Source organism: Oculina patagonica, chromosome 4, assembly GCF_052425735.1.
Source record: "Oculina patagonica isolate OP01 chromosome 4, crgOcupat, whole genome shotgun sequence".
Taxonomy (NCBI): Eukaryota; Metazoa; Cnidaria; class Anthozoa; order Scleractinia; family Oculinidae; genus Oculina; species Oculina patagonica.
In genome coordinates, this window is record NC_135761.1 from 31,270,631 (window position 1) to 31,296,746 (window position 26,116).

General features: G+C 37.6%; 2 long non-coding RNA genes across 2 annotated transcripts in view; both read right to left on the reverse strand.

Moving 5' to 3' along the window:
- Nucleotides 1-26,116, reverse strand: part of LOC144652382 (uncharacterized) — a 63,575-nt gene that overhangs the window by 28,054 nt on the left and 9,405 nt on the right. The gene's annotated exons all lie outside the window — the stretch shown is intronic.
- On the reverse strand, nucleotides 7,031-7,550 carry LOC144647849 (uncharacterized). Its single transcript, XR_013569645.1, has 2 exons — nucleotides 7,351-7,550; nucleotides 7,031-7,176 (listed from the first exon to the last, which is right to left on the reverse strand). It is a non-coding gene; the product is annotated as an uncharacterized LOC144647849 (long non-coding RNA).

Consider the following 26,116-nt stretch of genomic DNA (forward strand, 5'->3'; position numbering starts at 1 on the left):
TGAACTGTACATCCTGTCCATTATACACTGAACAAAATATTGAAACATTGCAGATCATATTTGTCAGTGTTTATTACACTTTTTATTATAATATACAAGGCATTAGTTTCAGAGATTACGAACTTTAACCTCAAAAGAATCATTTGTCTAGTGCTTCTACAATGCAGGTGGGAATTACTTACATAACCTTCCAGTTTACATGTTTAGTTCACATATTATTGTTCTTGTTTTTATTGTTCATTTTATACGAGTTGGAAAGAATACTCCTATTTCTAATGGCCAATCACTTATATATGATTAGAATAGCTGTAATGTTATCTTTGTTAGGATTGTATTGGTTTTTACACATGTTCATGCTGTCACGTCTGTCTTGAAGTAAAGTTGATTCAGTTGCATTGAACTTTAACTCATTATGTTCATTTAAATTTGAAGCATTTCTTTTACTCAAATAACCTCATAAAACCAGTTCAGATCCCTTTTCATTCAGCCAGTGCCAACTATCACACCTCTTAGGTACATTTGTCGGTTTGTCATACCTTCCTCCCTAGACCTAGAATAGTCCATTTTACAGTTGTGTGCTTGGTGACCTTGTCTTTGGGAGCAAGTGAAACTGGAGCTGACCTTGCTTTTGTAGAAACCTTTCTGCCTTTCATGTGTTAATAATGCATTTCACATGCTAACTAGGTAAACTTAATCACAACAAGGTCAACTTCAGCCTCGCTTCCACTCAAAGACCATGTCACAAAGAAGACAACTGTAAAATGGTCTATTAGTTTGCTACTAAATTATATTATTCAAAATTAACCTGTGATTTGCTTTTACCAAGTTCTTTGTCGAGTTACTCAAAGCAGGGTTAGCACTAAACCAAAAATAATGGTTTTGTTCACAGTCAAATTAACCCACTTTGGAGCAATTAGACCCTAGCAACTACATAGAAGAAACGTTTGTTACCCTGACAACCCCTTTCACATGCAATTAAAAGCTGCTGCGCAGTGGCAGCCCTGGTGATGTCTAAAAGGCAACATTGCACATCAGCATTCAGTACTGATAGGTATACTAGTTTTGTACTAACGGGCAACCAACCTCAGCCTGACATGTTTCGCGCCACCTTTCAGTAACTGTCCTAAATGCCAAGTGGTACTTACAGTACAGAATATGCCATGCACAGCCACTGTGTTTTGTCTTCAAACAGTGAAAACTGCTCTGAAACTCACTGCAAGATTAACTTTGACTACTCACCTTTGGCATCAATGAGGAAGGATTTAATTTATACAATGAAGAACCACCTTACATAGAAGCGAGCAATCCAGTATTCCTTGAAAGAAGCCTGTGTCTCGTTGAAGTATCGTTATCGTAAGTAAAGCTGTGCTAAAAATTTTACATGTACATCAAGTGTTGCACTGCATATTTTATTGTAAATATGAGTGTACTTATGAGTGATGCGAAGACATGCCAACTCGAGAATGTGTTTGTGTTGTACCTCATGCATTTGGAGAGTACTGCAACTGTCCAAGTGCTGGTATGGTTTGTCAAAGGACTCAGGATCATACAAACATCTCCCATATGGAAAAGACTTACATAAATAGAGAAACGCTTCTATCAGCTTTGGAAAACATTTTTAAAGGGAACCTCCACTCCAAAACCAAATATTGCCTAAATTGTTTGAAAGGCCTAAATAAAAATATATTTCATGATAAAAGTGCCTGTTCTTTTCTTTATTTTGTGTGCTTTGTTTATGTCCAAGGTGCTCAATGTGTTTAGTTTAAGAATATGGCTTCAAGAGTATTACCATATCAATTTGAGCCAAAATATTCTCCAGTGAAGAGAAAGAGCAGAGAGCTACAACAAAGTTGTCAAGGCTGTCTGCTACCAAGAAAATAACAAAGTTGTCAAGGCTGTCTGCTACCAAGAAATGGTAAGGAGGGAAATTTGGGAAGGGTGAGGTGTATTCCTGTAAATTCGGATAGGAGTTTGAAGGTTCTTAAACCCTTGTGCTTTATTTTTAAGGATAAAGAGTTCTTAGCTTGTATTTTATATGTATATATTGAAAATATTTTATCTTGTATTTTAACTTGTATATATTGTAAATAGTTTAACCAATTTAAGCATTTATTAGGATATTTCGATTTTGTTAATTTTGTTATTTTAAAGTGTCCCCATTTAGTGGTTTTATTACTGCTATTTCAGTTTTGACACGCAAATAAAGGTTTTATTATCATAATTATTATAAAGAAAACAATTTATGGAAAGAGATTACTCAGTATTTTATTGTCTTTTTGTGAAAATTACGCCAAAGTTAATTTGCCTTTCCCTTTTTAAGTTCCTCGGTTCCAGCAATTGCATAAGGCATACTTGACATTTTTAATTGGTCGATCAGCAAAAAGGTGTTGTTTCTCCTGGTGAAAGTTCCATTGATTAAATGTTTATAATTTCTGTAGGTTGCTTTTCCGTATCATCTTTATTCCGTTTGATCATTGGCGAGTTTGGCAGTTTCTGTCCAATTCCTTACTAGTAGGAGTGTCATCTGTTGTAGGGGATGTCATTAGGGTTGGCTCATGGCTGTTGTCCCCTGAAGGAAAACAGTCATTTAATGAGTGCCTCGAAATAGTCATCCAATGTTTTGGAGAAGAAGGTAAAGGTTCAAGATTTGCCAACATGTGGATGTGTTCCTTTATGTCTGCCAAAAAGGTAAACAATAACAATGATTTTTTCCATACTGGTTATTACTAGTTATAAAATATATTGCTGGAATTTTTTTCCCAATTTTTTAAATGTACAAAGTTATCATTAAATTGACAGATGGCAGAGCTGAATTCAGCTGCATCAGACCAGGAAATACTAACATTTTTCATAAGTGCTATTGAACCTTATGTACTAAGGTATCAGAAGCCGATTTTGATGTCTTTTAGACGGCTTTAGATGCGCCATCAGGGTTCTCCCCATGTGTTCAACAGGCAAAGGAAGATTTTACAAAATGGCTTTCTCACAAATTGAAGGTTGTCAATAAGGAATGTGAACAGGAAGTGGTACTAATTGTTACAATCACAAACGTAAGTATAAAAGCAATCCGACTTTTGGTAGAAAAAGAAGAAGAAGAAAAAATGCAGTTATGACGCAGATCTCGGATAAAAGTCAGTGAATTCTCTCTTCTCACGCTTCTGCCATGTATGATTGAAAGTGAGGCTACCCACGCAAGTATTCAAGATGGCTGCCACGCACTATATTGTTCCATTGTGTACAAATGATTCAAGGTTATCCTTTCAAGCCTTTTCAAAGAGGCCAAAAGAAGAGCAGAGTGGATTGTTAGAATATGAAGAGAATTTCAAGGAAGAAGAATGGCAGCCTTTCTGGACAATGCTTCCAGATGTGACAAAGTCATGCAGAGAACTACTCAGATGTGGATGTAAGCTTAGCTGCAGAGGAAGATATTGCTGTGCAAGAGCGGCTTTGTTATGCACTGCTATTTGCAGTTTTTGTGACGAATGACGTAGTAGTAATGGGAAACAAGACAAATTCTATTCCACAATGACGAGTCGAACGATTTTGGGTAACTAGAACGACAGCATTGAATGAGTGATGATAACAGTTATGAACACAACAATTGATAATGTGAAGCATAGTTCACATAGAGCTCTGTACTAAAAACAGTGAAAAAGTGATGATAACAGTACCAGTTAGGTCAGAAAAAGGTAAAGAATCTGATCCAAACAACCTGTCACTCAATGTGTCACATCAAAAAGCTTAAGCGACAGCTTCACAAGTTTCAAAACAAGTTAACGACCAGCGGAAAAGTGCCCGCTGCCCCAAAAGACCTAAACAATCTTAAGGAAATCCATCTTTGCTACGCAAACGTCCTGGCAGTCATCAGGGAAAGTAAGTGCAGTTTTAACAATGCCTATCGTATGGCAGAAACAGCATGCAGCACCATAAGGGACTTCATCATAATTGCTGAGCTAAGAATGGTGAATGAAGTCACGTACACATCCACGATAAAAAAAATGGCAGATCCCAAGCTGTCTGTGAAGCCAATTGAGCAGGAATGCCCCAAGCAGCTTCAGGGCCTGCTGCCAATTATCAAATGCCTACATGTAGCCAAGAAACTGTTTCCTCTAACTGTACACGACAGTTTCTACTCACAAACAGCTCTGATGAGCATCCAACAAAAATGGCTCAAGCCACCAAATGTGAAAAAGTCAATGACCAACAGCGTGATTATTCTTACTAGTTGCACCTTTTTAAATAAAGTATTTTACAAATAATTAAAACGCATAATTTAATAGTAGCATGTTTGCATGTTTACTTGAATGAGATTAAAACACAGAGAAAAACTGGATACTAGATTTCTGCTTCAAAGATGAGAGCCTAGTTACGAGTTAAAGTTTTTAAGATGGCATCAATCGAATCAAGTAGAAGTGATGTCAGCTTCTTATCTCAATATAGCCCACATGGCTTGATTTCAGTAGTTTTTTGGAGAAATTATACAGAAATGTCTGTCGATTTGCTGCGAAGAGTCCTCTTAGTCTTCAGAGGTCAGCTTCTGCTCAACAAATGAAGATCTTCAGTTATATGATGACAGTACTGAACCCATTGTCAATGTAGAGGAAGTTGCCCAAGGCTGACCCGCCACCGGTTCAAAGAAAAAGTATAATTGATGCCTTAAAAGCCCCGACTGCTTCAAACTTGGCTAGGAAACGAAAGGTTCCATGTAATTTACAGCACGGTGGAAAGCGTTTTGTGCATCCAAAAGGGAACCAGCAACCCTAACGTGAGTATTCGTCAGCGTTTAACAGAATTTCCAGGAGAAAACTTCAAGGAATCTGCAGGTACGTTGTTTTGTACTGGTTGTAGAGAGGAAGTTGGGCTAAAGAAGACAATTATTCAGCAGCACATAAAATCATCGAAACATTGCAGTGGGAAGGAGAAGTTAGCAGTTAAAGAGAAAATGGATAAAGATATAGCAAATGTGCTAATAGGATACGACAACGAAAATCATCCAAAAGGTGAAACCCTGAGTATGGCCCAACGTGGTTATAGATTCAAAGTAGTTCGCACTTTCCTGAAAGCTGGCGTTGCCATCAATAAGATAGATCAATTAAGAGAGATTTTTGAAGAACAAGGCTATTCGCTGTAACACAGCTGGAATCTCTCGAGCATGATTGATGTAATAAACAAAGAAGAGAAGAAAAAGGGAAGAAGGAAATTGCTGGAAGGAATGTGTCTGTCGTCTTTGATGGTACAACACACGTTGCAGAAGCTTCGAACATCATTCTTAGATTTGTGTCTGATGACTGGAAATTTGAACAGTGCTTAGTCAAATTGCTGCTTGTGACAAAATCAATGACTGGTGAGAAACTTGCACAGCAGCTACTGTCATGTCTAACAACAAATTTGGGTATCAACTCAGCCCTTCTTTTGGCAGCCATGAGAGACAGGGCTTCAGTAAATGATGTGGCTGTTCGAACACTTAAAATACTCTACCCAAATCTAGTTGACATTGGATTCTTCAGTCACACCGTAGATCATGTAGGAGAGAAAATGGAAACACCCGTTTTGGATCAGTTTATCAAGACAGGAGCAGCACTTGGCTCTCTCCATGCTGGCATTGGTCGAACACATAAATAATGTGCTGTCAACTCTCAATGCCCCAACATAAAATTCTGTTACATTCAAACTAAGGGAGAGGAAGAAAAAGCAGTAGAAGATGTCTTAACTCTTTAAGATTGAAAAAAGAAGAAGCCCTAAAAACGCGATAGAAGCTGATGAAAACAATCTGGTTCCTATTCCATGTTCCTTCCATATGGGGTGGCAGTAAAAGACACAATTCCCGCGAAGGACAGGCGACAGTCATGAGCTTATCTACTGGTAATGTTCTGGACTATGCAACACGAACAAAGACAATACCCGATTCCCTACTAGAACAAGTGTCGTCTGTTGTAGGTGATGTCATTGGGGCTTGTTCACGGCTGATGTCCCCTGAAGGGAAACAGTCATTTAATGAGTGCCTCAAAATAGTCATCCAAGGTTTTGGAGAAGAAGGCAAAGGTTTGAGTTCTGTCAAAATGTGGATATGCGCTTTTATGTCTGCCAGAAAGGTAAACAGTAACAGTGATTTTTTCCATGCTGGTTATTACTGGTTACATATTTTTAAGGTGGAATTTTTTTTCAACAGCGCGCACTTTAGCTCTATTAAATACTTTCAGTAAAAGGCGCAAAAAATACCTGGTTTCAAGTTTTTTAGTTATCATTAAATTGGCAGATAGGGAATTAATTTTTTAAGACGTTTTTCAGTAAAATGTTTCAAACTTATTACTATTAATTTAATACATTTATTAAACAATTTATTTAAACTTTACTATGTGTGTCCTCTTTGTGCCTTTCAATTGGGAGAATATTCTCTTAAAGACACTTATCGGATTTCCAAACCCCACCTTCAACCCCCCTCCCCTCCCCCTCCGCTAAAACGAGTACCTATTCTCCTATATCCCGAGAGGAGCGCAACTGCATCAAATCATAAATTTACCAACAGAATATTACTAGCCGCACAGTTTGGACCTTATCTCCATGCAGACATCATAAGCCAAATTATTACTAATTGGGATGAATATCTGTCCCTCTCCCTCTACGCACTAATTCTAACACTACAATTACTACTTCCATTCCTCCTAACAACCCCCGCTTTTGTCCTCTGCTTTTCTCTTCATACTGCCTTCCATTCATTAGTGATTCACACTGTGGTGATTGATGCATTGCAGTTTGCCCCCGTCTACACGCCCCACTCCCCAACACACTGTCGCCTTCGACGTGGGGTCCCGGCCCACTCTTTTGCCACCCCCATCCACACCCCTTTCCCTCCACGTACCCTGACCCTGTCCCACCCTTGCCAGGACATTGCCGAGCTGCACCCCACCACACAGCCCCCTGGTATCCCGGAAGAACACAAGAAAAAGGAAGAGACGTCCCGAAGCACAACTTCTCTGGGCAAAACACCCCACACAGACTTCTCTCAAAGTCAACAACCTGCTTACCATTAAGGAACACAACTCTAGCCTCATCTTCAAACTCCAATGCCACTTAAATACCACATTCTACAAAGACAAGACCTCCTGCATCACCAAATCGACTGAAAGCTCATCACCAGACCTCACATCATCTGCGATCCTTAATGAAATCAACATCCTGAAAGAAAACAACTTGCAACTTGAAAAAAGAATACATGATATCAAACACTCCCAACAAAGTTCGCACAACAACAGAATCTCTTTCCTGAAAACTTCACACTCTAATAACAAAGGACAGGCACTACGAAAGCAACTAAACCGAGCAAATGCCGCACTAACACATTTCATTTACCTCTTCAATTCAAGACTCAATCTTTCCTTTACCAACATCGCACTGTTCATATCCTCTGATCTGAAACAAGAAAGAAAGAAACTTATCAACCAAGAACAAGAAAAACTCTCCTCTACAGATAAAATCCACAATTTTACTACCACTACGCTTCCACCTGACACCACTTCACTTCTTAACAAGGGTACCAACTTCATTCCTACCACCTCTACTTCATCTTTCTCAATACTAGACCGCACTATACTCTCCGAAGTTAACACAGCTCTCTGCTCCATCATCCGCAAAAGTACCAACCTAACTCGCAGCAGGCCATCCTCTTCAGCAAGAACATCACATCGCTTTAAACCATACCACATACAATCTCGCCCACTCAAGCTTCTACAACAAGAACAAAGCCGGCCAAATTTTAATTTACACATTATTGATTATGTTCAAAACACTGTTTCTTTTACTGAAGAGTTTTTACAACCTTCAATTTTACGTTCTATTCTCAAACCTAATTCAACTAATATTACTCCCCAGACAACATCACACATTGCTGACATACAGAACGACAATGATATAATACTTACTATGACAGACAAAAACATGGGATGGGCATTAGTACCCATCTCCTGGTTTTCTACAGAATACAAACGACACTTCTCTGACACTTCAACTTACAGACGAATTGACAACTTTGACACCTCAACTACCATTACTAATTCCAACAAATTACTTTACAAACTAGGACAACGATTTTCATCTATTATTTCCAAACATGACAATACCCGACTACTGAACGCCACACCACAGGACAAACTTCAAATTCCTTACATGAAACTATTACCCAAAGTACATAAACTTAACAAACCCGCATCACATAACAACATTACCCAACTTACTGGACGACCAATTATTACTGCACAGAGCTGGACAACATCTAACCCTTCACGACTACTGGGAACCGAACTAGACTGTATTATTTTAAGACTAAAGTACTTTTTTAAAGAACGAGACATACCTTTTCCTTTAATTTATATCTCTATGGACCTACTGAATTTATTAGACAAACAACACATTACTGACATGGACAATCTTTGTTTTACGACTTTCGACTTTACATTGCTCTATACCAACATCACCTTTCACGATACCGTACAAGCCATTATCACGAGCTGCAAATTGCTTAATCTGCCTCGCTTTTATAGGGATTATTTGCTTAACCTCAATAATTTTATTAACCAACGCAATCTTTTTGTTGCTGGTAATACCACCTACCAGCAAATTAAAGGGGTCGCTATGGGTAGTTACCATAGCCGGCAAATTGCAGACCTCGTGCTTCTACTAAGCGAATTTTCTTTTTTTAACAAGACTAACTGCTTTGCTAATGACATCTTAATTTTTTGTCGTTATATTGATGATGGTTTTATGTTGACTAACCGAGCTAATCTACCTAACATAATCACTAACCTTTGCAGCTCATATCCTTCACAAATTCCAATCACCTTCACATCAAATTACCACACCACTCATTTTTTAGATCTCACTTATCATTCAACCACTTTACCATCAATCACCATAAAGTCCATTATCAAGTGTATCAAAAACCTCACCACAAATATATGTACCCACATTTTTCATCAAATCATCCACAACACATTTTCACTGGCATCATCAAGACAGAGACCATACGTTACAGCAGACTCTCAGCGACTACAGACGATTACAAATTTATGCACAAACTGTTAACCCTATGACTAACTGCCTTACACTATCCCGACAGACTGATTACAAAACACTCATTCCCTTGGCTTACTCACACTGCTCACATACAACGCTCCAAAAACAAGACAACTGACTGTAACAGACCAACAGTTTAGTACAAAACACTGTACAACAAAGACAAACGTACCAACAAAATTGTCAGCAGCATACTTCGCAAATAGCACACACCGCACATCCCACACCTTACTGTAAACCTACTGCAACTCTACTAAACTCCAGCTGCTGTTGCTCACTAACAAAGTGCTTCACAATAAATTAGTTCTCTACCACAATTCATCTTTAAATACATAAAAAATAATCATTTACTATTCCATATTCTGTTACATTTAAGATGATTGTCACATCTTATTGATGATTTAACAGTCATTCCAAAATCAAGCACTATCAGGCTTTAAATATTAATTAGTAATGCCACTTCAAAAGAAATTTTCTGCTTGTCATAATTATCTACTTAATTCCATTACCAAATTCCAAATCTTCTTGTTACAAAATTATCAATGATTTCAACTATGATTGTCATTAATTAATTTTTCCTATACCATAGGTGTAAGACAATCATATACAACATCTTTCATTGCTGTAAACAGTTATCCTGCAGAATTAATTTTGCATCAACATCTAATTGCATCAGTTTTTTAGTGCATTTAAGCTACAATGGTCAAAGTGTAGAACACTTTTGATAGACATTAGCCAATTTATTAACTCAAGCATGCATCGCAATTATTTATTTGTTAGTATTTCCAATTATGCATTCCCTAACATTTTATAGCTCGACTTACCACCTCACATAGTTTATGATAATTTCATGAATTACATTATTTATACTAGATAACTCAAATTGTCACTAAAATTACTAGAATGAACTGAAATTAAATATAAGTTTTTACTTTTATGCGTAATTGTTACTTACAGTTTTATTCCTTGCCGATATTTTTTCACTTATATTTTAGGTATAATTTTCTGTATTATCAGTTAGGCTTAACTTTTAATTCAATAATTTATTTTCTTACACTCCTGAGAACGAGTAATCAAAGAGAGAACGAGTAATCGAAGAATTATATTTTTGTCGAACACCACAATCTAGCTTTATTTAATGGCTATCACTAACGTTCTCACCTTAAATAAGGTTACCTTCGCCGTATATTTTCAACTTCTATGCTAATTTGTTTTGTTTTCTTTCATAAATAACACTTTTAAGAAGAAATTTGGGTCGAAAAAATGAATTACCTACCACTCACCTTGGAATGGAACACAGTGGATTCCAACCGAAGTCGGACAGAGCGCTCTCGTGTGCTACGCCATGCTCTCGAAATATCTAGTTTTCCCTGTAAACTATCTTTTCAACCACTCATTACACCATGGAATCCGTCCTTTACCTTCAACTACGGTATTCGTCTTTTAAAATCACTTTTCTATGCCAGCCTTTGTACACAAAAACGATTTTTCGAAAAAACGTGACCTTGAACAGCCATACCATACGCCCTTTCGAGCTCAACTCCTCGCCCTGATAACGAGGATGCCCTCGTGTCATTGGATCACGCAATGATGGCGTCAAACTTGAACTGGAAATTTGTTTTTTTCCTGTCAGGTTTCCAGATGTCTTGAGGGAAAAAAGAAAAAAAAGGAGGAATACCTACAGGCTTGAACCAAGAAACGCAAGTCTCTCTTTAATTAGAATTTTTTTTTCATACATACAAAAAAATTTTCTCCTTTTTACAACACTTATCGGAACTTTTTACGCATATTAAGCCTTTGAAACTTTTGATACGTGTGTACATTAGGATCTGTTTTGAAACACTTTTTTGAATTACAATTTTCTTAGTCCATGGGTTGCTCCGCCCATTTCTAACCCTAAATATTCGCCTCAGTTCCTCAATCCTACTTTCACTCCCTTTCACTCTAATTATTTTTCTTCCTTTTTCTTTTTCTTCAACGGACACGTCACGGGGGGTGTCGGGCAAAGGTTGGGTACCAGACTAGAAACACCCCTACTCGGTTGAGCTTTGCCCCTGAAGAATCTCAACCACATGAGCCTTGGTGTCGTTGTTCAGTTCTCTTTACACCCGGGTGATAACAAATTTCCTCTTTCTCTCTGTTTCCGTTTTGTCTCATCCTCCATTGAACCACCTATTTCAAAATCAACACAAACCCTCAGTGAAAATTCTTATTTTCAATTTTTTTTTTCTTCTTCTTCTTCTTCCCCTCCTGTTTTTCTACCCTATCCAGTTTCTCTCTTCTCCCTTTGGGTAGCACACAGTCTATATTATAGACGGTGCAGGGATTTGTCCACCCCTGCCCTCTGCCAGGACCAGGTGGCTGCTGGCCCGGCAGCCTAGAACCTGTTTAGGGTCCCTAACTCAGGGTTACGAGTTTCCCTCTCTTTTTACTTCTTTATTTTTTCCATTTATTTCAACGGACAACGAGATTCAGCTTTTCCAAATTTTACATATGCGCATTTATTTCATTTCAATCAATCTTTCTTTTTTCCACGAACCAGTTTTTAAAGAACGAAAAATTCTTTACTATCGTTTAGCTGATATATTTGGTCATAAAATTTTTATATACTTTTATTTCACGAATCAATTATAGAACGAAAAATTTCATACAAATATCGAACGACATTGATACCATTTTGAATTTTCTTAGAATTTTCACCGTTTTTTCTGCATTCTTTACACAAAGAACCATGGAATTATTCTTTCTAAACTCTAGACATAAACCAGAATTATTTCTTCCTAATTTCCCCTCTCATTTCTACGATATTGATCAACTTCAGACGAGTGCAAAATGAATTTCTACAACCTTCAAAGAGAACAAATAATTGTTAAAAGAAGAAATCTTCTCACCCTCCTCAATGGAGACGTCTTCTATCCTTTATCCACTTGGCCACAAGTGGCCAAGTGTACACAGCCTAACCTGTACTAACCCCTTAATACACACATTTTGTATTTTTATTTAGTTTTCAGCCTTTTTTCGTTGCACCACCTCGTGGTTGACGTGGCTGCATTGCAGTTTGTTGATCCCTCAGCATGGTGCTTTATCTAACAATTTAACATCATTTTTATTTTGTTCTTATTTAATTTTATGCCTACTACACTTCCAATCCACACACCCTTTCCCTACTACGTTACCCACTGTTTCAGTGGAGACTTGGGAACCCTTTTATTAGGCGATCCCATACTTTCACACCTAAAATGCCACAAAGGTTGCTAGATTAATCTACTGAAAATTTTTTTTTTACTACAATCAAACACATAAATAATGTGCTCTCAACTCTCAATGCCCCAACATTAAATTCTGTTACATTTAAACTAAGGGAAAGGAAGGAAAAGCAGTAGAAGATGTCTTAACTCTTTAAGATTAAAAAAAGAAGAAGCCCTAAAAATGCGATAGAAGCTGATGAAAACAATCTGGTTCCTATTCCAAATTCCTTCCATATGGGGTGGCAGAAACGCAGTAAAAGACACAATTCCCGCAAAGGACAGGCGACAGTCATGAGCTTATCTACTGGTAATGTTCTGGACTATGCAACACGAACAAAGACAATACCCGATTCCCTACTAGAACAAGTGTCGTCTGTTGTAGGTGATGTCATTGGGGCTTGTTCACGGCTGATGTCCCCTGAAGGGAAACAGTCATTTAATGAGTGCCTCAAAATAGTCATCCAAGGTTTTGGAGAAGAAGGCAAAGGTTTGAGTTCTGTCAAAATGTGGATATGCGCTTTTATGTCTGCCAGAAAGGTAAACAGTAACAGTGATTTTTTCCATGCTGGTTATTACTGGTTACATATTTTTAAGGTGGAATTTTTTTTCAACAGCGCGCACTTTAGCTCTATTAAATACTTTCAGTAAAAGGCGCAAAAAATACCTGGTTTCAAGTTTTTTAGTTATCATTAAATTGGCAGATGGCGGAGCTGACTTCAGCTGTATCAGACCAGGAAATAATAGCATTTTTCATAAGTGCTATTGTACCTTATGTACTGAGGTATCAGAAGCCGATTTTGATGTCTACAACAGCTTTGCCTAAAACGGCTTTAGATGCACCATCAGGATTCTCCCCATGTGTTGAACAGGCAAAGGAGGATTTTACAGAGTGGCTTTCTCACAAATTGAAGTTTGACATGGAGAAATGTGAAATGTGTTTTTAAGCTTTTTAAAGCCTTCTTTGGATAATGACCTTTGTAAACTATTGCACACAGAACATAGTGCTTTTGTCACGTTTATCAATAAGAGTGAATGACTACAGACAATAAGGGTATAAATAATAATCTACATTAAAACAGATGATAATCTACCATCAATAATTTATAAGAATTACTTCAGGAAAGGAATGGTCCTCTAAGTACAGAAGTGTCATGATGTTTTTAATTATCAAATTTTTATAAGTGCACTGAAAAATGTTTATACATGTGAATACAAAGTACATATATCATAGAAGGGCTTAACGTTACTACATTTGTTACATCTATGAACAAACAAAGGTAATTACAATTCATCAATTACAAAAATAAAAAAAGGAAAAAGGTATTAATAATGTAAACACATGCAAGTAAAACCGACTAAAAACAATAAGAAAAAAAACTAAAATAGAAGATTTCGATATGTATCATTTTACCCGGTAACATTGTTGTTTTGGATATCTATTTCTTGTGTACTTAGTTTGTCAATAGCCAATATGCATGTTTACCTCATACTGGATTGTTCCACCACCAAGCCTCGCTTTCTAAGTGTCAACTTGAAATTTTATCATAAACCAATTCCCAAAAGCAGCAAAGATAAAAGGAATATCCACGTGAAAACTGCATGAAGGTGGCAGAGGGTTGAGAATAATTTGCGTAAAAGAGGCTTGGTGGTGAATTTTGAGCATATGACGTTATCATGCATAAGGCCGATTGAAAGTACTAGAAAGTACACTGTATATGGAGTATTTTGCAATAACAAGTGAAAACTTCCAAAGTGTACATGTGCTTTATATTATTATTTGTTCTGTATAAAGTCATGCTTTTTAATAATGTGATGCTTTCTTTAGTTTTAGAGGCACAACAGTGTTGAAAGCACTTCACAAAACATAAAGTTAAAGAGCAATGTAGATGTCAGTATGCTGGTGTCAGGTTGAACATCAGCAAAGAACCTTGCTTTCTCAAAATCAGTAACCTTAATTGCTCTAAAGAACTGGAGTTTTGGTTCCCAAGCCAATCTTGAATACCGGGGTATGTTCATTTCTCATCTCTTTCTTAATAGTAAATGCATGATAAGCATTCTTGAAGTGTTGTTTCCAAGGTTACTGCTCCATTGACCAGACACTTATAGTACTGTTTTTGTGAATATGACTTATTTCAGGAGTACATGCAGGATCTGCCAAAATCAGCAAGCAAGGAAAGCAATAAGTTGTCACACAGCGAAGCACTGCAAGCAAGCAACTGCACAGGAAAGTCAGGAGGATTCCCTGATAAACCTTCGGGGCCACACCAAGACAGGTGAGCAAGGAAACCGCTGACAGGCATTGTCTCAAGATTAACTTTTACCTAAAATTACATTTAGCCATATGTAACAGGGAGAAGGATTGAATCTGAGACCTCCAGATTCCAAGTCTTTACCCCAACCACTATGCCATGCTTGCCTTCAAAATCTATGTCATTGGTCAACTTTATTTCTTTCAACTGACCTGGTTTTAACAACTACATGAATGAACTAATACATAGTACTTCAAGTACACTATTTTATTACTTAAGATTGTTAACCAAATGTTAATTTACAGGACGCAGGAAGAAAAGCTTTGTTAAAACTGTTGGGGGCAGGCGTGAAAATGAGTTACTTCAATTAAGCAACAACTTACAACAAAATAATGAGATTAGTCGTTATTGCACAGTTCTTTTGGTTAGAGTATCTGGTTGCTTGCCACCATTTCATTTTCTAAATGTTTTTGTTTTTGTGTGGTTTGTTGAAACAGGGCCGCTTACAAAAATTTTCTACGCCAACCTTTGCACATTAAATCGATTTTTTGAAAGAACGTGACCTTGGACAGCTATACCATACACCTTTTTAAACTCAACCCCCTGCATCATTGGCTCACACAATGATGGTGTCAAAATTGAACTGGGAAAAAAATTCCTGGCTGGTTGGTGGAGAAATTTCCACAGGGAAAAAGAGGGACATCAAAAGCTTCAAATCGAGTACCATGAATGATTTTCTTCCGTAAGATCCACACCCGGCTCTGTGTCACTCAATGTTTCATACAATCCTAAAGCTCTATTCCTCTGGTATGAAGTAGAAAGGCCTTCTTTTAGGTATTGTCCTTTGACCACAAGTAAGTATTGAAATGATTGAAACCATTCTTATGTGGTCACAGCATTCTCATCATTATCTTTAAATGCCTGCATTTTCAAGGGTACCCACAGTATTTAAAAGATCTTTTTACTCTGAGATCTGTAAATTACTGCTTAAGGGGAACTGATGTTCTTAATTTGCCAAAACCATCTTCAACAACATACCGATTAAACTCATTCCGCAGTTTTGGCTGCAAAGATTTGGAACTCTTTACCAGACATTATAAGAGCTTCAACATCACAAAATAACTTTATTACAGCTGTAATATATATTTATAACTTGTCAAGCTCTCAAAGAAACTACCTAATTTTAGCTATAGCAAGCAAAATTTGAGATTAATAAATAGTTTTATGTTATGTTAAATTGTGTTATGTCCCAATGCAGATAAATTGCCTTTGCAATGAATTTGGAAGTTTTCTGCCACCATTTTAGTCCATCAATCCCATCCTTGTTGCCAGTTCAAAATACTATGAAATCTGGGGCTGTTTCTAGAAGTTTCTATTTGGCTTAATGCAGACACTCACTTTAACTACATTTCAACATGGCAAGACAGACTCCTTTCCTTCAATAAGTATGGGCAACACCGCTACCAATACAAGACAGTTTGTACTTTGGTCTGTTGAAAATGATTTGCCACTAGTTCGTTTTTGACAAAGAAAGGAATAGCCATAAATCAGAATTGCACCTTCAGTCGCTTTGCCAAACCACCACGGCTTTTTTATATCCAGCTGTGACATTTTCATTGTCAGGTATGTTTGGGGAAAGCCCAAAGCAAGCACATCAAAAGCATAAGTTGGGTTGAGAATGGCTGCCGAGTAGAAGTGTCGTTTGAAGCTCCTCAGGTTTTTTAAAATTTTAGTCTAGCCTATGGCCAGTGGCAAAAGAAAAGTGAGCTCTATTTCCCCCATCTCTAAGTGCTCTCCGGACGAAAAAAAGCTAGAGATAGAGAAGATTGTTACTTACTTGAGAATGACGAAGCGCTTACAGCCACTAACAATATGGACAGTGAACTCGCAAGCAAAATGAATTTGGCCTTATATAAACTAGCCAAGCTGGACAAACTCGAAATAAAGGAAAGTCAATTAGACAGTGTCATCACCTCTATTGCCAGTATTGAAGAAACCATCTGGTCTCGACAGCAACGTTGAAACTTGCAAAAAGAAGACGAACGAAATGAGCAAGACTGTTAACAGCATAGAAGGTGTGAAATTTAACGAAGGTGATCTCGCTGATGTGAAACGCGACATAAAGAAACTGGAGTTTGATACTGAGGATTTGAAAAAGCAATTGCTGTATCTAGAAGCCTACAGCAGAAGAGAAAACTTAAAGTTTGCAGGCATACCTGAAAGCCTTCCGGATGAAAATCAGGGCGACCAAGGAAAACAGATTGAGAACACAAAAGCTCTTGTTTATGACTTCATGGAACAAGAACTAAAGATGGAAAACCCACGGGCCCGAATTGAATTTCAGCGATGTCATTTCCTTGGGAAATCTAATAGTAAAGGCCAACGACTTATCGTAGACAGATTTCTCAGATTTTGCGACCAAGAATAAGTTCTTCGTCAAGCCCGTGCAACTCCAGAATTAAAAGAGAAAGGAATGTATGTGTTTCAATGATCTGCCGAAGGATTTGTATGACCTTAGGAAGAAACAGAAACGTCAACGTGAGTAAATTCATCAACTCGTGTTCTGGGGCAGGAAGGCAGCCCACAGAGACTGCGTATGACACACCATAGTGAAAGCCAAATGGAAGCTACAGTGCAGAATCTTCCCTCAATCAGGGCAATAACTAACATTGGAACATTATTAACCCTGATGACTTTTTAGTCGAAAACGTTCGGTTTCTTATTTTATTTTTCAACCTTTTACCTTTTTAAACAAAATTTATTTAGCACTTGCATTATTTAAAACCACATCACAAAAATAAAAGCACCAATACAAAAGTAATCAAACAAAAACATCTATTTTGTAGGAATGGGAATTGAAAAGCATTTAACACTGCTCTTATCATAGTAAGAAGTAATGTAAATGACAGTGACAATGTAATAACATTATATTTTAATCTTTTTAAGCAGCTCTGGATTTATCTGATGTGCAACCTGAACAAGACTTCACAATTAACCTGCCAGAAAATGTAAAGGACTTTAGTGTGGAACGTCGGCCACCTTAAGATGTTGTTAAGGAAATTAAACAACTTGAACAGACTGTGGTTGGCAAAATGTCAGGTAGTCAACTCTTCTTTTTATTAATTAGCATAATAAAGGTCATTTAAGTTGCCAAGGCCATTTTGGATATGGCAACTAAAAATGCATAACTGATTGGTCAAAGGGTTCTAAATTTGATATACTTGCTGTGCATAGACCTTGCAAATGGCTTGGTTTTACATCTCCCTATATTTCGGGATGAGGACAAGAAAATCAAGCATGGAAGAGTCAGTACTTGTCAAATCGGCCACCAGAGAAGAATATTTTAGGCTGGAAATGTCTGAACTAGGAACAGCCTTGACAAGCAAAAATCACACTGAAGACCATTCTCATGAAAAAATATTTTCCGATCAGCATAACGACTAGAGCATTCCCCAGTGATCTGAACTTAGAATTTGAAGTGATGCCAAAGGGACTGATAATGACAAGGCACAAAATGGCCAAGAATGCGCATTCAGTTCCAGCCTTTAATATTTCAAATATGGCATTTTGCCCCGTAATTAGGGACCGATTTGCAGCCGCTTGTCAGAAGCTCTAAATTCCTTGTCATGTTGATCAGTGTTGATCAGTTCTGCATTAGAGCCAAATTTCTTGTGATCTATGAACCGAAGTTCAACAGCAGTCGGATAATGTTAAGCTAATGTTTTTGTTTTTATTTTGGTGGAATAATAGAGGACTGTACTTCACGACTATGGCATAGTTAACCCTGTTTTTTTTGGTATTTGTTAAGCTCTTCTTTGTTTTGATAAGGTTCAGAATTTGCTGTTGAAATTTAGATTGTTTCTGGAGCAAATATCAAAAATGACATTTTTCCCTTTCAATGGTTTTGACAAATGATCCTTAAAGTTGGACATTCTTATGCCAACAAATAATTTCTCAAGAAAAGTCCAAACACCATTATGCGCTTTGCATTTCATCACTTCTCAAGAACAGTGAGTGCACAGATTGTAGAATTTTGTAACACTATGTTTCACAAAGTATCACAAGTCAAAATTGTGCCTTTTAATGTATGCATTTTAAGAGATAGCGTAGTTTTTTGCATTTGATAATGGTAACATGTCGTCGCCGAAACGTCATGTTTTTATAGCGTTAATATTTTTCTGAAAGCGTAGTTTTAGAAAATGAATGATTTAAAACCAATTGACATGTAGGGCTTTGTTGATAATTTAATCATTGAAGTCTTGTGTGTGCCAAAGAACCCACAACATTTTCCTGCCCTTTGGAGTGAAGCCGCCACCCAGAAATCCTTACTTTTAATGGGTTAACAAATTTAAAAGGTTTTTCTTTTCAGAGAAAAATGCTTTTCACAAACTAAGGCACCCAGAGTTCTGAGAAACAAAGAAAACAATACAACCCCAGACCATGGTTCGGGATCAGTGTTTTCCTCGGAAATACCTGGTTCTCAAGAAATGTTTGCCTCTTTCTGAGACAATACAGGCAACTTTCAAGACCAAGTACATTTAACTGCTGTTTTCCCAAAATTTCTGCAGACAATGAATGTTCTGGAAGCTTTACAACGTGTCCACCTCGTTTATGTGCTGTATTCAAAGCTATGTATTCAAAAGCAAATCTATTTCTGAATAGAATTAGCGAGAAAGAGCTGATTATGATAAAAGGATATTTGGGAACAAGCTTTATGTTTCTCTTTAAGTCTCTGATATAACTTTGAATTTAAACTTCAGCTATAATTTCTATTTATCCAAGACAAGTATCAGAACTTAAAATACGTGTTAGATCCCTCCAGCAAGACCGACCTAAACAGTTGATCCCACTATTTGTGAATGTCACTCAAAAGCCAGCTGGGGAGAATATATCAAAGCCAGGGAATCTACCAGTGAATCGACACTTTTTACTTGTACCCAAACTGGTCACTCAGCTGCCTCACTCTTCATCTTCATGTCAAACAAAGGCCCAGTGATCAGAGATAACAAAGGAAGCAAGAAGTAGAAGAATTAAAGAGGAGACCAGAGCTTGAAGAAAAACTGGAAAGGAGAGAATAAAGAGATGAAATGAAAAAGACATACAATCTGTAAATTAACCCTTGGATAATGTTTATTTGTTCTTGAGCCACGCTGGTATTACAAGTTTAAACCAGCAGAATTCACCAGTAAGGTGAGCTAAGCTACAGGGTGCACTTTGGCCTTTCTATACAGGTTGCAGGCAGTGCTGCAGTCTGACAGCATTCATAATCCTAATTTTTGCAACATACAAATGTATGTCATTTTTCACTACATTTCCAGCAAGGTCTGAAGATAACAGAAAAGGAGTTAAAGAAGATGAATCAGTTATTTGATGATTTATATTTAAAACAAGAAATTGTATTTATTTTTTATGACCAAGTTTTCCATGGCCATTGTAATTAGGATTACTTATATACCATTTTTTATTCTGCTGTACTTTTTTGTTACCTACTCTAGCAGTAAACTGTATGTAATTTTTTTTCTTTTGATGTTCTTGCTTGTAGATAAACTTGTTTATCGTAGCTTAAAATTCCGGCATTACACTGTATCTTTACGATAGGAAATTATGTTATGCGAGGAATCTACATGTATAGTATGAATGCACGAGTGTCAGTTTCATTTATCGAGTGCTTGCATGGGTTACAAGCAGCTGTATTTTTTTTTGCTAAAACTTTTCTTATTATTACAAGTGATCTTGCTAAAATGACGGCTGAGTTTGAATTTTCTCAGTGGTGCGAGTCAAATGGGTTGTCCACCAAGGCAGCATCTATCTTAAAAGACCAAGACCTCGATGTTGCAGAACATAACGTCTGGATTTTTTAACTATTTTAAAGGCACTTTCAACTCATTTAGTAAGAACTTTATTATACTTTTGTACTTTTACAAGTGCCACACAGCACAAGGAAATTTATTTTTCCATTTATAATTAACAAAAAAGCAGCAGCTCTCAAGGAAACTGAGTTGAAAAGAATTTGTAAGATATAAAATTTATTTCATGGTTGTTGGCATCATGAGAGATTTGTTCCCACTACACTATTTTCCAGTGTAGCTGCACCTTTCTTATGGCAATGATGTCTACCTTCATGTTGCACATGATCCCACTGCTGGTTTTGTAACAAAGGTCACAGAGGCAGTAAACCAAGCCCTTTACAAAGGTACCATCAACAAGGAGATGCAAAGTATTTCATTGTACGAGATGCCAAGCCTGGTAACATCTACTTTGTACCAAAAATACACAAACCACAACGTCCATCTCTTGTCTGGCGCTTATCTGCAACACCAACAGCTCAGCCAAAACAAACATCTCTGAGTGGGTTGATGACCAGTTAGAGCCCCTAGTCACGAAACTTATAGTCTCCCTACATTAACATCCACCCACAGGGTGGCATGAACATGGAACCACTTCATGCCTCTTAATAACCTTTCTGACAACAAAATCCACACCATCTTGCACTTCATCAAACTTGAAATAACCTGCAACAATTTCCCATGAACAAAGGCATTGCCTCCCTTTATAAATCTAACTGGCATTCAAACTGCTTGTGCATTGTTGCTGAAGGACAACAGATATTAATTGCGCAGCAAGTGTGAAGAATTTATGTGAAAATATCATGTTTACATGGCTATCCATCCAAATGTATCCAAGATATACAAACCAAAAAAACTAAATCATCGCCCATTTTATCCCCTGGGAACATCTTACAGTGTTTTTCAATTTGGTTGAACCTTAAAAGTCACACAAAGGTGTGATTGCGCCCTTGATGCGGGTCTTGAAAAAACATGATATTTGGGTTAGAAAAAAGCTGATAAACACTCTACAACAACAGTTCCCAGCCCAGAAGTTCTTTCTGCTCCAGATTGACAAACTGACATTGTTTACAAAACTCCATGTGCCGTTTGTTGTGTTATATCGGTGAAACTGGTAGAGCAGTTAACACCCAAAGCAGGGGCGTAGCCAGCTTTCTGAAGAGTTGTAGGCCTGGCCGCTTCCAGAGGGAGAGGGGGATGAGGGGGGGGGGGGGTCGGAGTTATGCTCCAGATAAAGGCCCTCAAAAGTGCAATCCGGCAGCACCTAAATTTTGGCATTTCATTGCCGATAATGGCCTGGCAATATTCACTCATTGTTAAATATATAAACGCACTTGTCTTAAACGACACATATCTATCACTTTGTAAAATAAAGTTCTCGAGTTCGATTTTAAAGTGCCAATTTAACAATATATCCTTCCAGACGTTTCGAGCTTAGCCCTTTATCAGTGGAAGTCAAGTTGCTGTTTCGTTGAGAAAAGGCCACAAAAAAAGATTTAAAGTTCCGATGCAAGCTGCGCGCGCGATGAGGGCGCGACGACTTACATTCAGTCAGCGCGGCTGACTTGTTCACAGATTGAAATGAGTCGCTTTTCCTGACGTTATCGTTCAGTTGTTCCCATCGCAGAACATGATGCTACGGACTTGTACATCTTGAATAGTGTGGCCATTTGTATTGAAAGGCTTTGCGACAGGAAAGCCTGGCAGGTTTTTCTGGATGCTCCGCTCAACGAAACGTTGCTTTAGCGTGCGGCTAGTTTCGTCGATGTAGATCGCAGAACGGCGGCAAGAGAAGCCATACACTTAGCCGGTTGTTTCGCAGGTGAAAGCATCCTTGATAACTATTAAGCATTTGGGATCCTGCAAGGCGGGGTCAAGAGAATTTGATCACAGGTGCGGCAGCGAGCGTGCGTGCATGGAAAAGTTCCCACGTTAAGACCAGACTGGCTACTGTCGGTGGTGTGAACTGTGGTGCTATTAAAAAAAGCCCGAAACGTTTGGAACGCTATTTTGTTAAATTGGCACTTTATACTCGAACACGATAACTGTATTTTTTTCCTTTTTATGCTTTAAAGTACAACTGTCACGCAGCCAAGAATTTCTCTACTTACTAGAGACTTGATTAATCGAGAAAGGGTAGCTGCAATATTTATAATGCATATTGCTTTCAATTTCATCTTGAAAGTGCTTCAGCCACAATTACTCTCTTGACAGCACATTTTAAAAATACGAGTGGGCTAAAAAAATTTGTAGGCCCGGGCCTACGGGCCTATAGGCTAGATACGCCCCTGCAAAGCAAGGAACACAGTAGAAATGTCAAAATAGTGGCTAAAGGCTCAAGAATTGCTAACCATGCATGGTCACTGACCATCCAATTTACTTCAATAACACCTCCTTAATTGACAAAGGCAGTTTCCAAAAAAGGAAAACACTCAGTTCATGGCATACCATGGTGTCTCCAAATGAAGGCAACATTTTTCCTGCCCACTCCCTGGGCGGTAAAACATTCTTTTTACATACATTCATAGTTAATTTACATAGTTCATTCTTTTTTACTGTAGATGGAACAGTCAAAAGCTCGTGTTCTTAAAAGTTTTTAGCCAGAGATCGTTTCTTAAATTTCTAATGTGAAGAATCTAGCTGGTCAATTTCAATTTAGTTAAGATCAAAAGACAAACCCAGTGCCTAGTTCCTGTATGGAGTTTTCCCAGGCCCTTGCTGTATAATACTAGTAGTAATTAGAAATTAGGGAAGTGCATTTGGTAGGGTGGGCTGATAAGGGGGGAGGGAGGAGGCAGATATTTGATGTTTGAGGTCTGTTTTTGATGCGCAAACTACAATGAAAAATCCATGCAGAAAATTTATGACATTGCTCAAGCTGATGAAACCTGATCTGCTTATACCAACCCATCTTTCTAAAGCATAAGAGATCAGAAGAATAAAGCCTTTTGATTGTGCCAAGCGAAGTGGCTAAAGGTCTTTAATGAATCCAAATTGAGTACTAATTGCATAATTATTTGTAACATTTACTAACAGTAACACAGGACTTTTAAACTGAAATGTTGCCAGTCCAAACATTTTGATACCAGTCCATTAGGTACAGTTTTTTGTTTTCTTACAATCATAAAATACCATAGATGTGTTGACAGAAATTTTGGGAGTTGTAAAGTAACTCAACAGTAATGTAAAATAAAATGACTCAACAACTTGAAATAGTTTGCATTCACCTTGTCAATACTTAGAAGCTGAAGAAAATTTGGTATATTATAGAGTCTCACAAGTCTGTATGCAGAGAAAAGTTGCATCTGTTAAGCAAAGAAGCTGAGATGACACATCACAACTCTGTGTCGTCACCAAGGCAAATTGCAGCCTCTGTTTCCTATAAAACAAACCACTACACAGCTTTCTAATTTTCTGATATAAGTAGCTTTAGTCATATATTTTGCTACTGATACTTCGAATAGATAGTTACAACTTCACTAACCTTAAAGAAAACTGCGAAAAATATTCAAAATAAGCGAAAAGGCAAAGGAACAAAGAAAGCACACACAAAAGCACAGTCGAAAGTACTGATGAAAGTACTTAAGGCCTGTCCAAATGGGAAATGTTTGGCGATCAAACACGATCAAACATTGTTTGGTGACCAAACATTTTTTCGTTTGGACACCTTGTTTGATCGTGTTTGATTGTGTTTGATAAAATTTGAACGTCGTCAAACATTTAATCAAACATCATAAAACATTTGTTCGTTTGGACGGCTTTGTCAAACATGTTTTGCGTGCGCATGCTTTCTGGGCTCGCTCTTTGACTCGTATCCATAGAAATCGCTTGCTGCTTACCCAAAATCAGCTGTTTAATGGTGGCGAGTGAAGAAATGGAGACACAAAAGGCAAGGAAATGGAGGGACGGAGAAGTAAATACCATGCTCGATCTGTTTAAGCGGCATCCGTGCCTGTGGGACTGTTTTTCTAACGAATATCATCTTAAGGACATACGTGATATGGCGTACGAAACAATGAAGGAAGAACTGGACATTGCAGTAGCAGACATTAAATACAAGATCGCTTCAGTTCACTAGTGCAGGAACACAACAAGATTGCGTTCTCGACCCAGTTCCTTGCGGCTAATTCTTACTGTTGATCAAACATGTTTGATACCGTTTGGACACTCGGTATCACGTCATCATGTTTGGTCACCAAACAATGTTTGATCGTGTTTGATTGCCGAACATTTCCCGTTTGGACAGGCCTTTAGTTTATAGTAAAAGATCTGGGGCCATTCAGTGTTGTTCAAAACTCAAGATTTCAAAGAAGGATTTTGCTGCAAGCATTCCGTTATTGTGTATAGAGAAGAGAGACGCTGTTGACACTTGAAAATATAAAGCTAGAAGTGACATGTTGTTTACTTTAAGAGGCAGTCGCCATAATTCCGGTCTGCCGATTTTCGGATCAGTAACACAATTGCCTTCAAACTTTGCCCACGAGTCTATGTTAATTCAAAAGCAAATGAAATCACCTTAGTTTTTGCAAATATCACAAAATAACTTTTTTATGAATTTTTTTCGATTGGACCGCGACTGGCCTATTTTTAGCAATGGCGACAAGTGAAAAATAGGAAAATTGTCGAGTTCATCGCTTGAAAATTATAAAATATTAGGAATTGTTATACCTTTCCTGAATTAAATTGGACCTTTATTTGTACAAAGCACACAATTTCGGTTCGTCTAAAAGAAACTTACAGTACGAAATAATTTTTTGTTTGCAGCCTACTTCGCCATAAACGCCAACAGCTCAAAAATGCACATTTTCAACGGGCCATTGCGCAAAAGTCCAACTTCTTCCGCGTAATATTTGTATCCATACCAACTAAAAAGAAGTCAAAGAGCATAGAAATGTAAAAATATGTTGTGGTTTAAGCGAATTTTTAGCGCAGCCAGGCAGCAACTTTGCTGTTGTTGCGAGCATGTTTATTTACATTGACACAAGAAAGTCGCTCACGCGAAACAAATTTAGCATGAATAACACAATATTTCGCAAACGTCCTAGCTTAACGAAACTTTGAAATAACAGCTGACACAACAAAACATCATTTAAGACCCGAAAACCTCACCAGCTAGTCAAAAATATATATACTGTCGCCTACCTGCAAGACAACCGCACAAGGTCAAGTCCGCCATGTAATTAGATTTCGCATTCTTTTCTAGTTTTCGTCGAGTATAGTATTCGCAGAAAGTTTCGAATTGAAACCATTGCCCATAAAACACTTTGCACAAACCACATGATTCCGATAATATGAACAAATGAAGGAAAGTAGCGGGCAGCACAACCGAAAAAATTAACCGAACAAAATACATTCGACAATACATCGGCTTGAACGCGAACGTTGATTTGAAAGTTGTGTCACGCAATCTAATCTAACCACGTTATGTGCCAACTGAAGAAATAATTCTCCAAGAGTCAATAATTGACTGTACAAAATTTTAAATATTGTTTCACGCTGTCCGGAGCCTGATGTTGTGCTGTATTCGTGTGCACCATTTTGGTGAGTTTAATTGAAGCCAAGCGTGCATTATTTACCTATTGTATGTTGTTTTGATTTTCTGATTTCGACCACTTCCGGTATATCTTCCTTTCTTGATGTTACCATCTGTAAAATTTTTCGTTCACTTTTCAAATACAAAAAACTCACTTTAGTAAAATGATAT